Here is a 16,921-nt window from a genome sequence, read left to right as displayed (position 1 = left end):
GACTTTAAATATTTTTTTGGCATTTTCATATATTTTAACATTACAAAAATATATACATAATGTTTTGTATTTTCTATGATGAAAAATGCAAATAATAAACATAAGCCGTAAATATTTTTATGAGAAAGATCGTAACATGGAATCATATTGACTAGGATGCTCTTTGCAACATTTATACTTTGGTTGATATTACAACTCTAAGTCAGATTGACTACTCATATATTGATCCACTTTTAATCTACACGTGTGTTTTCATAATCTTATGGTACTAATTAAGTTATGATTAGGCATAGACTGTGTGTGGTCCCCACTTATCAAAATAATGATGTCTCATATCTATTCTCAAATTTTATTATGCTTCCTCCATATCATCCGAATTGACTCCACCCCCCCCCCCCAATGATTGGCTAAAAACATTTTAATATAAACAAACTTTCAAGATAATTTTCAAAACTTTTAAAAACAAGAAGGGTTGAACCATGGACTTACGTGTCACACAGTTCAGACTTACATGCCTTCATTTAAGGTGTTTATGACTAATGATTGTCAGACTTATTGCCCCACCTCAAGTTGTTCTAATGTATCCTATTTTCTTTGCTAATTGTCAACATTGTGTGCTGATATTAAACACTTAAGCTCTTTTGCAGTTTTTCTACCTTTTCATGTGATTCTTTAGCATATAAGAACGTTATTTTTTTCCTTTTTTTTAGAATTTTCAACATTTAGGAACAAAAATTGTGTGTGTGTGTGTATAAGTATATATTGGTAAGCAACCATTAACAGACTCGTGTATGACGGGATAATCACATTTCTGTCTATCATTCGAAAAGATGTATCTTGAGACATGCACACACTTTCAAAGAATAAAACCACTTAATCTAGTAAACTTTAGTTTATATCACATAGGTTCATACTAAACATGTAAAGCCTATCGAGCACATCAGATTATGAGCTTATTTTCTTCTTAGCCTACTTTATCCATGAGCTAGAAGCATTAAGTCAATCTCTTATCATTTTCACAAGCTCCATCCAAACGGGATATCATTCTATTTGAAACATTTTCTTATTTTCTTAAAAGATAAAATGTAAAATCTCTTTGGTGAGTTAAAAACTTATTAATTTTTGTTTTTCTTAAGACAAGTAAAACATATTTTTGGTGAGTTCTATGAACTCATTTTCTCCCTCTAAATTTGTGACACGTACGAAAGTATTTACAAATTTACATACAAAAAGATATAATCGGTTGTTTTAATCAAAATTGATCATGCTGAGCGATTCAAACATAAATTCAAATCGAGCATGATCGATGGCTTTAGTGAAAAGGTCAGCAAAGCTGTTGTTAGATGGACTATGCTAAGCATGCATTATCACATTGTAAAACAAACTTGAAAAGATTCAAACAGAACCCAGAAGCTGATGTTAGATCCATCACTTTAGAGAAGTAGTTGAACGAGGTGAGTTTGAGAAGCGTTCGACGAGTTGTGGTGGAGCCATTTGAGCAAGGTTGGCGTTGTTGAAGCACAAAGCACCATATGAAACATTTCCCTTCCTTGAAGTTTGTCCTCCCATGTCGCTTACAAAATATTAGAATCTTCCATCGAATGGTTTAGCGTCAAATAGCAAGGGTTCGTCTCCCATCATATGTCGGGAACAACCACTATCTAAGTACCGAATACTATTGATAGTCCTCCTTGATTGACCTGCATGCACTAAGCGTTTAATTAGACATGGGTTCTAGAGACATTTTTGTCCCGGGAAGGTCAACCGTAAACTGACCAAACTTTATTTTATTTCCTGAAAGACATTTATTTCTTGGTGAAGCCTTACTTGATGAAGAATAGTCCTTAGGAATCCAAGCAAAAACGTGTTCCTTGGTTTCGTCAATTTTGGACTTTTCTTTTCTTGATTTTAAAATTGTTTTAGTGAATCCTCAGACTTTACAGTCTTAGGATTCTTTTTCATTTTATCCTTCTTAGTTTTACAAAAATGTTTCTTTTTGTGTTTTACTTTTATTAACTTCGGATCTCACATCCACTTCACTTGATTCACTATCAGCTTGATCAGTCCTTGATTTAGGGCTACTAAAAGCACCTTTCGGGGACTGAATAAGTTGCCTTTAAATATCAAGTTGTTGCTTGAACCAGTGCTTGCAATGTCTTGCAAGATGAGAAGAATGACCACAAATAAAACAACATTTTCTACTTTGAACACCATAATCTCAGAACCATAAGAATGTGGATAGCCTGGAATAGGTGATCTTTGGAAGAATGAATCATGATTGTGATTTGCATAAAATTTTTAACCACGATTATCAAAAGCATTTGTGTAATAAGACTCAGCGAGTGGTTGCTTTCTATGACCATAGTAGTTACCATCAGGAAAGTTGTAAGACTGAATTTTTGCAACATGGAGGAACATACTTACTAGAAGTACTAGTCTGATTTTCGTTTTCAAATACCTTGTTTTTAAATGTATATTCCTTAGTCTCACAACTTGATGATGAACAACTTGGTGTGTTCAAATCAACAGACTCACTAAAGTTTTCACAATTTTTAACACAAGAATCATTAGTTAAATTAACACAATCAATATTGGAAACAACATCAATATTTTCATCCAAAATATCATAAACAATGCCAACATCAACATTGTTACAATCATCATTAATATCCGAAGATGGAGTTAATGTATTTTGCAAGCAAATAGAGTTATTATCAGTACAGACAGAGGTGACACTTGATTGTTTTGAATTCACATCACACTCAAAAAGTGAGTATTTCACAACTCATGTCATCCTCCAACGACTTCTTTCCTTCTAAACCACCTACTGAACAAGATGAACTACCATGAGAGCTCATTGGCTCACTGATTAGATCAGCAGTCAAAGGAACTGCAGGGACGAATATCTTAGATTTTGGTACATGACCAAATCCATAGACCATTTCGTCTTTTGGAGGGTGTTGAAACTAAAGTGGGGTAGGGATGTATAATTATCACTAAATGGTGGTGAAACTGCAGTAAAATCATATCCAATACCCGTCTTTTGTTTCACCCCATTTGTGAACCAGTAATACCATTGAACTTACATAAGTCATTTCAAAATCGACAGTTGTCTTTCTTTTGGAAAGATCAAGCCCAAGTTCTACAATTTTAGCATTTAAAATAGTTATTTGCTTTTGTGAGAATCAACTTGTAAATTAGCTTCAAATAACTTTCGATGTAGGTTTTCCATGTCATCATGATGAGTTTTAATTCTAGTGGTAAATATCTTCTCAGTTTTCTTATACTCATCATTTAGGTACTTAATGCCAATGTTTTCTCTTAATAAACTAGCATTATAGGCTCTATAGTTCTCTACTTTGTCTATGCATAACTTAGAGCATAAACGTGTGTGTACCTCGGGAAGGATATGACTTGTTTCACTGCTTCCACCTGTAGCACTTGTCTTAGCTTCATTCTTAAGCATCAGGTAGTTCTCAGGAAGGATACGACTTGCTTGACGGCTTCCATCTGCAGCACTTGTCCCAACTTCATTCTTAAGCATCAAATAGTTTTTTAACAGATCAAGATTGTAAGACATTTTAATTTAAATTTATTTATTTATTTATATTTTGCGGAAAAAATTGCAATTTTTTTTTCTGAATGTGAACAATGATGCGACTGCTACAGTAAAGCGACTGCTACAATAATGCGACTGCTACAGTATGCGACTGCTACAATAATATTTTTCTCCTTGAAAAGATAACACTTAAACTACCAATAAAGTCAAAAAGACTTTAGTTCATAACCATTAAATCGACCTAGATCTGAGTTTTTCAAACAAATATGAACCGGACATAAAAAACACAAAATCACCAGAAACACAGATTTGATGATTTTCGTATAGATTTAAGGTGTAAAGTACTCCAAAAGTAGTGAATAACACCAAAACAACCTCATATCCAACAAAAACTAAAATCAAAGCCCGAAAAGTATGATCCAAAAATCACAAAAAGTTGAGCCGAAGCTCTTATACCAATTGTAGGTCCTATTTACTGGATCTCACAACTTTACTCGGATCAATCCGTGTTGTTACTTAACGGAAATCATTAACAGCACTCGGATCTCGCATCTTAATTTTGCAAACACAAAACGAGAGAAAAAGATGAAGTTTTTGTAAGAAGTTGTAAGTAGAAATGAGTGAAAGTAACCCTTTTATAGGGTCCACATTTCTCCTGGGTTTTCATTTCATGTGCCCAAGTGGACTTACCCGATGGGCTTTTACAGTACAAAATAAACGTATTGAATACGTAATAAATTTACTATAAGAAAACTGAAAGACATACACAATCCTAATAATAATATAGAATATTAGCCCTACATTACCCATTCTGTTGTGCCACGTGCCAATAGTAGTACGTCATCATTTCCTTTTTTTCACTTCTCACAATCATAATCCGATATAGACCTTGCTTGCACTTACCCACTCCAGTCAATTTCTTCTAAATCAATCCACACATAATACAAAATTCAGAAGAGAAACTTATAGGACACTAAAGGTCTTGGGATATACGACTAATAGATACAAAAATTTGCAATTAAATATCAAAACATATAAAACTTCTTTAAGTTTGCTTTCATTTGGTAGAGTACGATTTCCTATCCCTTCCATTAGCATTGAGTCTCCATTCGGTATGGTGACCGGAAATTTATGAAAAGTATTAACTATTTCATCAAGCCAATGACCTATGTGAGTTATGTGCTCAAAGGTACCCGGGTCTATAACCCATTCATCATCTTCAATTGTTTTGCTTGCCATGTTTACGGCCGGTGGTGCACCATCTTTAAAAGGTTTTCCCCTATCCGCAAAGTGACTCAAAAATTGTTAGTATTGTTCACCAGTCAGTCCCGGCATGGGGCTCGAATCACCTTCAACATAAGCTGTCTTGATGTATTGACGAACCCTCTAATTTGTTCGGAGATTGGGTGTTAATGTTGGGTTTGGTCATGTTTGGTTTGTCGTTGGTCATGATCAACGGGATGGGGGATGTTGTGGATGTGTTTCAGATGAAGTTTAGGTATTTTTTGGTTCAAGCATATGACGCCCTGATACCATATTAAAATTGGTATTTTCTCATATCATGAATGAATGAGTACATGGGAATATAAAGAAATAACAATTTCTCTAATATGGAAACAATAAGAATAAACGAAGGAAAAATATATGTACGAAAATATGATAGAATTAAATCTTCTCCATCATAGGCTTTCTGGGTTATTATGGTGTACCATATCATCGGTAGGGCTTCACAAATTTGTTCTCTAAATTCCTGGTCAATTAGGTGTAACAACCCAGCTACCACTGCATCATAATATTGTCCGTTTTGGCCGGGACGTACCACAATCGTCTCACGGATTTGCTTTTGGTTGCCCAGGTGGTCACCCATCCTCATACTTCTCCCACCTGAGCACGCTTAACTGTGGAATTTGTAACACCCCGGCCAAAACGCCCAAAACACGTTATGATGGGGAAGGTATCCACCTCCTTATAAAGAAGGCCTAGTTCTCCTTCCCAACCGATGTGGGATGTCACAATCCACCCCCCTTAGGAGTCCAGCGTCCTCGCGGGACCTGGCACCACCGGTCCGGCCCTGGCTTTGATACCTTCTGTAACAACTCAGCTACCACCGCACCCTAATATTGTCCGCTTTGGCCGGGACGTACTACCATCACCTCACGGATTTGCTTTTGATTGCCCAGGTGGTCACCCATCCTGAGCACGCTTAACTGTGGAATTCTTCACTCATCCACTACCATTAAGCGCCCAAAACGCGTTATGATGGGGAAGGTATCCACCTCCTTATAAAGAAGGCCTAGTTCTCCTTCCCAACCGATGTGGGATGTCATATTAGGTCTTTTGAAGTTACGATTTTATCTCAAGCAATCCAACATATTGTTACGAGTTTGAGTTGTTATTATCTAGAGGATTCTTCTATGAATACCTTCAAGAGAGTCGATGACCTGTAGAGGAGCTTCAAAGAGAGAGAGAGAGAAAAACAATAATAATAAGTTAATAAACAAGAAGGCTTATTAAAAAGAGACATTAATAAGGGTTAGTTTACCCTGAGGAAGAGGGTATTTGATTTCCATAATAAGGACTTGTTTTTTTAATTTAATAAGAATTGATTTTTAATTCTTAGTTAAATTCATGTTAACAATTAACGGTGCTTTGTCTAACTAAAAAGAAGAGGAAGTGTAATAATCGTTCGCCCACCTTATCTAACTCCACAATCGATGATCACTTCCCTGGTGTGTGATCGCTAACAAGTATGAGTGATATAATAGAGGATAAAAACTTTTTAACCCACAATCTCCATAGTGCAATTGTTCTAAAATATAATCGAGTAATTCTTAGATGAGTGTAAAGAAAGCCTTCTCGTAATCAACTCGTCTTATTTTTTACACCTAATTAGTTATTTATTTACTCAGAGACAAGTTCGACTCTTAATTTAAATGAGTTGATCGAGGTTAAGATCATACGAGCGTGGCCTAAGTTCGGCTTATTATTTCGTTTACGCTCATAAAATATATTTTTATGTGTATAATAATAATAATAATAATAATAATAATAATTAACATAGTTAAAAGGTAAATTATTCAATCAAAGAAAAGGCAATAAATTGGATAAAAGTATATTAAAAGTTTTAGGCTTTGAATGTGTAGAGAGTGTTCCCATGGTAAGATTAAGAATTCGCATGTTTACAATTTCCAAAAGCCATATAATGCCACGAATGTGTAGAGCAGTTGGATTCTTGTACCTGGTAGGCAGAACTCTGTGGAAATCCTTAAGAACATGCGTAGTGGGTCGCTTCTTACTCCACATTGAGCTTTCAAAGTGCCGGGAACACAGCCCTCGAGGCGCTTTGGGCGCTATAGATGGCGGGGGGGGGGGGGGGGTGCTCCACTACTTCCCATATAGTGTCAGTAGGGGGAAATAGGTGGAATGTGATTGGTGGGCTTGTTATTTATTTATTTATTTATTTTGATAAAATATAATAATAAAATAAAAATAAAATGATGATTTGAAGGGGCTTCATTACTATACATCTTTTAGCCAAAAAGCCACTATCACAACGTGACCCACATACTCTAATGGAAATATCAAAGTCGTGTACGTACGTGTCGTGTATTCGTGTATCGTTAAGAGTCTAGACTCCTAGTATTATGGATAAATATTATATCCAAAGAACATGTGAACCTTCCCACAAGCATCAAAAGCGCGTGTAACCATCAAAAGAATGTTCACATCATCATGACTGCATGACATATAGTAAACTTGCACATCCTTATTACCCATGCCGCTAAGAGGTCCCTTGAAAGTTCCCGCAACGTGTGATGTAATTGCCGTTTTAAGCATCAAATATTTTCGGTATATGTGCTCATTTAATCTGTACGAGAACATGTTTTAGCAAAAATTATCCATGAGGATGTTTGATCGGTTGTGTCTATTTATTGTCGTCTTACCGAATGATTATAAATCACCAAGAACAACCTTACTTTCTAAATTCTAATTCACGCGCATTATATCTGCATGTAATTACGATTAGTCTTTTTTTTTTAGAGAAAATATTGATCCTTTTATATATAACACAAACCGAACTACATCTGGATTAGTCTTTTGATTGCCATTAAGACATTAATATAAAATAAGAAAATCACATCAGATATTGAATACATAATGGCATGCCTTCACTCGCTACCCCTTAGCCATTATTCTTACTATATATTAAAACATAACAGACATATCACATAACCAACGATATCATGGTCCCTATTTTTGAAACCAGTAGATACCCTTTTTCGTTCCATTACCCTCATCCGGTTCGATAAAGATGCAGTCCTTTGTCTCCCTCCAAACAGCCTCTAGAATGGGCGTATCGTCGTATTTGTAGTATTCACCCAAGATAGGCCTCACTGCCTGCCTGGCCTCGAAAGTATGGTAATGAGGAATTGTTGGGAAGAGATGGTGAACGGTGTGAGTACGGGTAACATCATGGAAAGCATGGTTCAAGATTCCAAAGTTTCTGTCAACGGTCGCTAAAGCCCCTCGAAGCCAGTCCCATTCGGTGGAATCGTAGTGAGGGATGGAAGGGTGCGTGTGGTGTAGATATGTAAGATAAAGAAGCCACTCATGACAAGTATGGGAATTCCGGAGATGTTAATCACCCATTGTGTGCCCATGATTTTTGCAGCGCGGTAAACTGCATAACAAGTGGCAAAGACTCCAAGATCGGTTAGGAAAATTTGAAAGCGCTCGCTGTCATTAAAGATAGGACTGTAGGGATAAAAGTGACTTGCGATTCCCTTCTCATATTTCCTGCCATAAAGATTGAATACAAAGTACAAAGGGAAGCCAAGAACAATCTTGAACACGAATACAAGAAATGCGCCTGTTGGGTTGTTGAGAAGTTCGGAGTACAATTTATCCGACTTGCGTTTGGGGATCCAAACCTCGTCGTATTCAATAGAGTTAGTGTTGGCATGATGGGTACGATGGCAGTATTTGAAACCAAAATACGGAGTGAGGATCAACAAGTATACGATGAACCCAATGGTGTCATTAAGCCATGGGTACTCGCTAAACCCGTGATGGCCGCATTCGTGGCCTATGACCCATAACCCCATAAGATAAGCTCCTTGGAAAAACCAATAAACTGGCCATGCTACATATGCTAAGGGTTTAGGAAGCATAGGAATGAAGGTATCTGCGAGATAGTATAAGGCACCCACAAGGATAAAATCACGAAAAACGGCTGCTAAGGAACGCACAAGAGAACGCTGGAAACAGTGTGGTGGTATTGCTTTTTTTAGATCACTAAGCTCGAACGGAGGTTTTGAGACTGGTACACGTCTGTGAGCGAGGGGTTTGTCGTCGGCACTAGCAACATTCATCCGTCCACCAGCCCCCATTGTTTCAACCTGCAGAAATGATTTCGTGAGTTTGCATGCATAAAACATATACACGTCTATCTATAGCTATATTCATAGAATTTTATCAAATTATATATGATCGTAGAGATGTATACCTCTGATAAGAGCTCTTTACTTGTACTTGCTTTCTTGTGTTGTGTTGTAACTTCAGAAGCTATATTGCATATTTATAGCTGTGGTTGAAGTTTGGGTGCTGGCGTCCTATTATGATTTGGCACATGAATTGTACTAATGGAGAGTGGGCCAGACAAAGGGAGGTTGGTTATACCTTAATTTCAATCAATCCAAAATTAAGTTAGGCAAAATTACGATATCAAAACATGCATCAACCCATTTTTCAGAAATAACCTTTCTCTTAAATTTTAAACAATATTGCCTATACTATAATTCGTGTTAAAGAATATTGTAGAAGAATATATTATAAGAGTTTTAGTATTATAGTATTACCATAATTAGGAGATTGTATTTCTCTTAAGGTTCTAGTCTGTTTTTTTCTCTTCTTCTCGTTCCTGTCCTGCCCCGTGGACTTTTGTACATACATAATATATTACTTTCTGGTTGGTGTTCTATCTCAGATTTACGCGCCTATGGGCCATAGTAAATGGCACCGTTGCCGCTGGTTTTCTTCCCATTCAATTCCGAGCAAGAACAATTACCATATTTCTTAGTTTTCTACGGTTCACTCTTATATTTCCCGATCAAAAACTTAATTTTTTATTATATTTTTTTGGGTCAACTACGTTTTACTTAGTTTTCTTTTAATACTTTGATATTTTTTTTTCAATCTATTTTCTTTTGTTTTGGTTTCCTCTTTTTACGTAATTTATTAAAAAAAAAGAGTTCCAACCCTCATCTCCAATCTATCGATTGTTTTTTAACTTGAAGTTTTGTGTTTTATTTTTGGATTTACGATTGATAATTTTATTTATATTTGTTTTTGGTGTTTATTTATTTAGTTTTATTCTTTGGAAGAAATAAATTGCCGCCATGGGTTGCCAAGTCGTTGCTTCGGCCGACTTAATCATAGCTCCTGTTGCCGCAGTGGAAGCTCTTGTCATCAATCTTAACCGTCCTCTGGCCACGGTCAAGACGCCGCCGATCTTCTTAGGTCTTACAACCGATCAAGTTCTTGCTCTACGTGTCATCCGATCGTGTATCTTCACAAGCTTTACGCTCCGGTCTGAGAGTCCGATTTCCTACCGCTCTGACTGCATGGGAATGTTAGAGAATATTGTAGAAGAATATATTATTAGATTTTCGTATTATAGTATTACCATAATTAGGAGATTGTATTTAATTATGTTTTCTTATATTTATCTCATTGTACTTCTATATATAGTTGATCAATAATACATTACACCTTACGAGGTTTTCATTATTCTACAATTCGAGCATGCCCAATTTTAAGCGGAATGGATAACATTTAAGACATTATGCATCTTATTTTTCGACGATGAAGTTGTTAAAACTCTTTTCGTTATAAATGTTAGGGTGATCCTTAATTTAAGAAAAAAAAAAACAAAAAAAAACATCAAACTTTGTAGGAAAAGTGGTTCACTTTTAGTTAAGATAATAATAAAAATATAATAACGATACTCTCGTTAATCTTGGGAAATTCACTTAGTACAATACCGTTTACAAAAGTACATAAAAAGAATATAAAATGCAATTTTATATACCGAAATGATTCAATCCATATCTTACTAAGAGAGCTTCCATAAGCTTTCTTCTAGAATCCATGTCACAAGTCTTCATCACTTGAGTCTTCAACAAATGTTTCTTCAAAACAACAATTCGTTTATTGAAATTGGGTAACGGTTTTGGTTGAGGATCGTGTTAGACACGGGGCCCTTAAAACAGTTTTCGTGCCTACTCTCAAGCGCGTCTGTTTCCCAGGGTACACCAACCGGAACAGCATGTGTACTGCCGGAGATGGCCACGAACCCGATGAAGTCACCGGCTATATTAGTGTTTATCAAGATGTAGGAAAATTTGTTGAAGTTGTTTGACATAATATAGAAAGTGCTCCTCTCTAAATTTTGTTATGAGTGTGTGTAAGTGACTCCAAAACTTTTTCAAGCCTTTTCAACATGAACCAACAAGTTCATTATATACTTACAAAAAAAGAGAAATACTCAACCAAAATTAATATGTCATAAACAATAAAATTAATTTAGTCATAAACAAGATAATTAATCTTGTATTAAACTTGAAATTAATTATTGTAATTAACATGGTTAAATACTTTTAATTAGATTTAAGTGGTGAATCAAAACCATCATATTTATTCATGACATGAGTTGAGACAAACTATTTGACCAGGTCCAAACAACTGTTCGCAACAGTCCGTTATGCAGGCGCGACACTCATGTGCTCCTATGTGGGACACGATGTCAAAGATAAATCTAACTTTCTCTTCTATGGTTATTCCAACCATACAACTTCGAGCATTGATATTCATTCATCTAAGCTCCGTTTTGGATACTCAAATCAATATTTATACAACACATATATAAATATATTATTTATGTCCAAAGTTAGTGAAAAACCCATTTTCATAATAAATTTTCCAACAATCCCCCACATGAATGGAGATCATCAAAACACACAAAATTTTCAATGAAAACCTCGACAGTTGAGTATTGCAGGATAGGTATGTGTTATCCTTTGAACCTTCCTTTGTGAAGCATACTTAGCCTCCTAGCGGTTTGTATACGCGATGTCTTTGAACAGACCCCCATTTGTGGAAACGACAATATGCCTTCACACAATACTCTCTTTAGCTGGGCACATCCCCTCACTGTTGTGTCCGTTATGGTCATGGAACACTAGCCTGGTTCTGTGAAAGCTCTAGGAACTGCGCACCCCACAGTTTCATTCGAAGCGACCCCACTTCTCTTTCACATAGGTGACTTTATCTCAAATCATTAAAAACATTAAGGTTAACACGATTTACACAAAATCATCAACTATACATTATGCTTAACCTCACAACATGTCACCGTTGTTAATAGGAATGGACTAGGAAGTAATTAACCTCCCTTTATTTTTTGGAGGATATATATATATATATAAACATATATATTAGCTTGTATGTAAACATATACATTAGCGATGCCCCCCACAGTGACTACCCTTCGGTTATATGATTAAATTGTCCTATTGAACTTAGCTCTTGGGATCTCCAGTCTGCTAAGTTAGGTTTCCCTCATACTTCCTTTTTCCCACGGGCTTTAGTCCCATTCCACAACTTCATCTCTCGTAAACCCTCGGGTTGTTGGATCCAAAATATTATCTATGACTTTGTCAAGTCATTTGTAGATAATTTCAGCTTGAGATGAGTTGTTATGATGTGTTCTTAACTTGTAAGTTAATTTGCCTATATTCAAGCTTCTATGACTATAACAATAGGTATCACCTTGAACCTTGTTATAATAAGTGTCTTAGAAGAACATACATATTATGTTTTACGCGAACACGTGTTTGCAATATCTATTTGGATCACCAAATTCTTATTGCCAAACATTAGCAACCAAATATATGCCCAATATTCAAATGCAAGTTAATCCCACATTTAAGTGTTATTGGATAGCATCCAAATGGGGTAATGAAAGGTTCTCCCTTTCTACGTGTTTGAGAATCCTCTCATACAACCAATTTACATACCCAAAGGGTCGGTTCTTAAATGTCTCATCCCCCCACATTTCTTGCCATTTGAACTATTATTTGTATAACCTTACTTATGACAACAAATGTTTATAACGACATTTAGATACTCGTGATTTGAACAAGAGTTTCCTCATTGCATCATTGAGTTCATCAATGTTTATTTTGGTACTCAATAGCTTTTGAGTTGACCAACCAACATTTGTTATTGTCATAAGTTTGTCATCAAACCAATGAGTTTAATGCCCTTCCTTATAATAAATGAAAGTATCTTTCAACTTTCTCTACACACAAATTCGTTGTGTATCCATATATACGTTTTGAATATATAAAGTTAATTAGTCTCCGGGGAGTACCATAATTAACTAAGTACTAGTCTAGCATGCTTTAGACTACAATACTTTAGCATGTGAACAGAAGATGCATCATTCTGATTCTTCACAGCCTCAAGGTATAACACCATATACCTTGTTCACATTCACTTAGACACACCACAAACTTCAATGTTTAGAAAAAATATCTAGATTATTTCATGTTACAAAACATGACTTTATCATTCAGTTCAAGAACACAACTCTTTTTCCCTTGATCTTCAAGGCTTCAACATTTGACTTATGTGGACTTACACATAAGTCTTAATCCAAGTCAATTTTGGTGAAGACCTTGTTTTCTTGAAACCATGTATTAGGATACTCTCCCAAAATGAAGGACACGTCCTCCACATAGTTCAAACAAAATTGATGGTGGTAGAAGCATCTACGAGTCCATCATTAACAAATCTCGAACGATTTATTATAAATGTTAATAATAATAACATATATTTCTTTCATATGTTGTAATCAAATTAGAATTCACACTTTGTGAAATTCTCATGTTGATACTCTCAACGTTTAATGATATATTTCATTCTTGTATATATCCTTTCAATATACGTATAGTATTTATCATTATACTCTCACGATTTAAACGTTTGATATCTTGTCTTTCGACATATCATGAGATACTCTCTCAATAAATTGTCAAGTATTCATAAAGACAAGTTAGTTGTTTCATCTTGAAACTCCAAACTTGAACAATGACAAATCTAGTCCAAAACAATAAAGTTGTTTACATGACAAACTACTCACAAGTAGTTGAACAATTAATTATGTTCACAACAATAAAAAAATGTTTTAACAAATAATTTACTCGAGACTAGCTAATATATGGTTCAAGATGTGCTAATTATTTTTCTAGCAACAAACCAATATTAATTGCAAAAAACGAGTTTTATTTGTTCAAGTCATATTTTAAGTTTGCAATTGTTTTAATAATAAACTTTGTGTTTTATGTTTTGATAACCAATCAAGACCATAAACTCCAAAATATGTTTATTAAATAAAACGTTATCTAACCCGCTCGTTAGAAAATTAAAACGATTACAAATCGTTTGTTCACCAAAATATAGTTTTATCACACTAAACCGATTCTAACACCCTCGTTAGAAAGATAAACGATTGCACATCGTTGAAGTAGATGGTTTATAAGATAAAACAATTCTAATACGCTCATTAGAAACAAATTTTTACTAAACAATAAAATGTTGGTTCTTATTAACATAAGTCATTCATAACTTCTAATACGCTCATTAGAAAATATAAACATTTCAAACCCAATAAGACCAATATTATTAAGCTAAATAATATATTCTAACGCGCTTGTTAGATGAAGAATGATTATAAAAATCATTTTAAATTAAAAACCCAACGGTTTTTCAAATCGTTTCAATATATTGTGATTCTCTTCACACAAATATATATGCAACAAAATAGGCACTTTTGTTCATCTCATCTATCACCCACTTGAAACTTATTTTCCATATTAAGTTTTGTACTAAACAAAATCAACATGGATTTTATGAGTCAAAATAAAACCGCCATTTTAATAATGACATGTTTAGTGTCAAATTTAATAGCAAACTCCCATATTAATTCATGAGAAGAAATTGTCAAAAAACTCTTATATTATTTTATGGCATATGTATGTTAGCATATAAAAAAAATGCAACAAATTCATACTAGGTTTACTTGACTCATAAAATATTTTAACTCAAACGGATTGCTAGAAGCCTTTTCTAACACAATTGTTAGATATAAAACGATAACAAATCGTTTTAAGGACTCTAAAGGTTGAAACGAACCATACGATTTGTAATGGTATTCAGATTTAATATTGTACTCCAATATAAATAAATCCGATATCTTTTGTACTAATCACGTTATTTCCCCAAATATTATAAGATTTTATAGAAAAAAATCCAATTAACATTTTAAACTTTCGTGAACCAAAAATTCTTATCAATAGGTTTTAAGATTGAACCGTCAATCTTCACAGAAATCTGTTTTAAGATTGTAGGAAAAGTGGTTCACTTTTAGTTAAGATAATAATAAAAATATAATAACGATACTCTCGTTAATTGTGGGAAATTTACTTAGTACAATACCGTTTACAAAAGTACATAAAAAGAATATAAAATGCAATTTTATATACCGAAATGATTCAATCCATATCTTACTGAGAGAGCTTCCATAAGCTTTCTTATAGAATCCATGTCACAAGTCTTCATCACTTGAGTCTTCAACAAATGTTTCTTCAAAACAACAATTCGTTTATTGAAATTCAGTAACGGTTTTGGTTGAGGATCGTGTTAGACACGGGACCCTTAAAACAGTTTTCGTGCCTACTCTCAAGCGCGTCTGTTTCCCAGGGTACACCAACCGGAACAACATGTGTACTGCCGGAGATGGCCACGAACCCGATGAAGTCACCGGCTATATTAGTGTTTATCAAGATGTAGGAAAATTTGTTGAAGTTGTTTGACATAATATAGAAGGTGCTCCTCTCTAAATTTTGTCATGAGTGTGTGTAGGTGACTCCAAAACTTTTTCAAGTCTTTCCAACATGAACCAACAAGTTCATTATATACTTACAAAAAAAGAGAAATACTCAACCAAAATTAATATGTCATAAACAATAAAATTAATTTAGTCATAAACAAGATAATTAATCTTGTATTAAACTTGAAATTAATTATTGTAATTAACATGGTTAAATAATTTTAATTAGATTTAAGTGGTGAATCAAAACCATCATATTTATTCATGACATGAGTTGAGACAAACTATTTGACCAGGTCCAAACAACTGTTCGCAACAGTCCGTTATGCAAGCACGACACTCATGCGCTCCTATGTTGGACACGATGTCAAAGATAAATCTAATTTTCTCTTCTTTGGTTATTCCAACCATACAACTTCGAGCATTGATATTCATTCATCTGAGCTCCGTTTTGGATACTCAAATCAATATTTATACAACACATATATAAATATATTATTTATGTCCAAAGTTAGTGAAAAACCCATTTTCACTAATAAATTTTCCAACAAACTTTAGAAACATGCTAAAGAATTTCAACAGTCCTTAATTTCCCGATTGTTTCTACTAATCCGACTTAAGGTATAACTAGGGCTTAGAACCCACGCGTTGTGCTGGTTAGGGATGATCTCGGTTACAACTATGATCTATAACGTAACCTACCTGATCATCAAAAGCCCAATAAGAAGCGTTGAGCAAAGTGGTTGTTAAATTAAAGTTAAATAAATAACAAAAAGAAAATTAAACCAATGGAATTAAGTAAATAGATCATCATAGTCATTACAAACAAAGAGGCTTAGATACACAGTTTGTCATTGCCATTGTCAACAAACTATGGCACAACGCCTCCACGGATGCAACCGAGGTTGCGACGCCAAAGGCACTCAAAGTGTCAGCCCCTATCAGATTAAAAAACATAAAGCACCAAGCAAATTGCAAACAATAAGAAGCCAACCTTAAATTGCTACATACAACTTCTTATCCTCTTTGACACTTTTGACTGCCTTGAAGTTTATACCCCAGTTGCCAATAGCTCTGCGTATTCTCCATACTGCAAAATCAATGTCATAGGGTGAATAAGCACATTTATATGCACACACACCAACTGTATAGAAGTGTATCTAGTGTAATAGTATTTAATATATTATGGATTATAACCAATTGTAAGACGCTAGTTGTAACTTGTTTTCATTTTGGCCAAACCTCTTTTTACCCAAATCAAATTTATGTTTATTAAAAATGGCCCAAATTAACCGGAAATCATTTGCTTAAAAATCATTTTGCTTAAAAGTCATGTTGACCCGAACTGTGTGAAAGAGCCCGTTTTGATTGCATAAAACCCGTTTTGACCCAAACTAATTCCATGTTGT

General features: G+C 34.6%; 1 pseudogene; it reads right to left on the bottom strand.

Moving 5' to 3' along the window:
• Positions 1-7,674: 7,674 nt before the first annotated feature.
• On the bottom strand, positions 7,675-9,218 carry LOC143564770 (delta(12) fatty acid desaturase DES8.11 pseudogene; annotated as a pseudogene).
• Between the last annotated feature and the right edge of the window lie 7,703 nt (positions 9,219-16,921).

This window comes from Bidens hawaiensis, unplaced genomic scaffold (assembly GCF_021521415.1).
Source record: "Bidens hawaiensis isolate Kalapana, Puna unplaced genomic scaffold, B.hawaiensis_p1.1 tig00022158_1, whole genome shotgun sequence".
NCBI lineage: Eukaryota > Viridiplantae > Streptophyta > Magnoliopsida > Asterales > Asteraceae > Bidens > Bidens hawaiensis.
The sequence above is the reverse complement of the archived record's forward strand: the minus strand, read 5'-3'. Positions and strand labels throughout refer to the sequence as shown.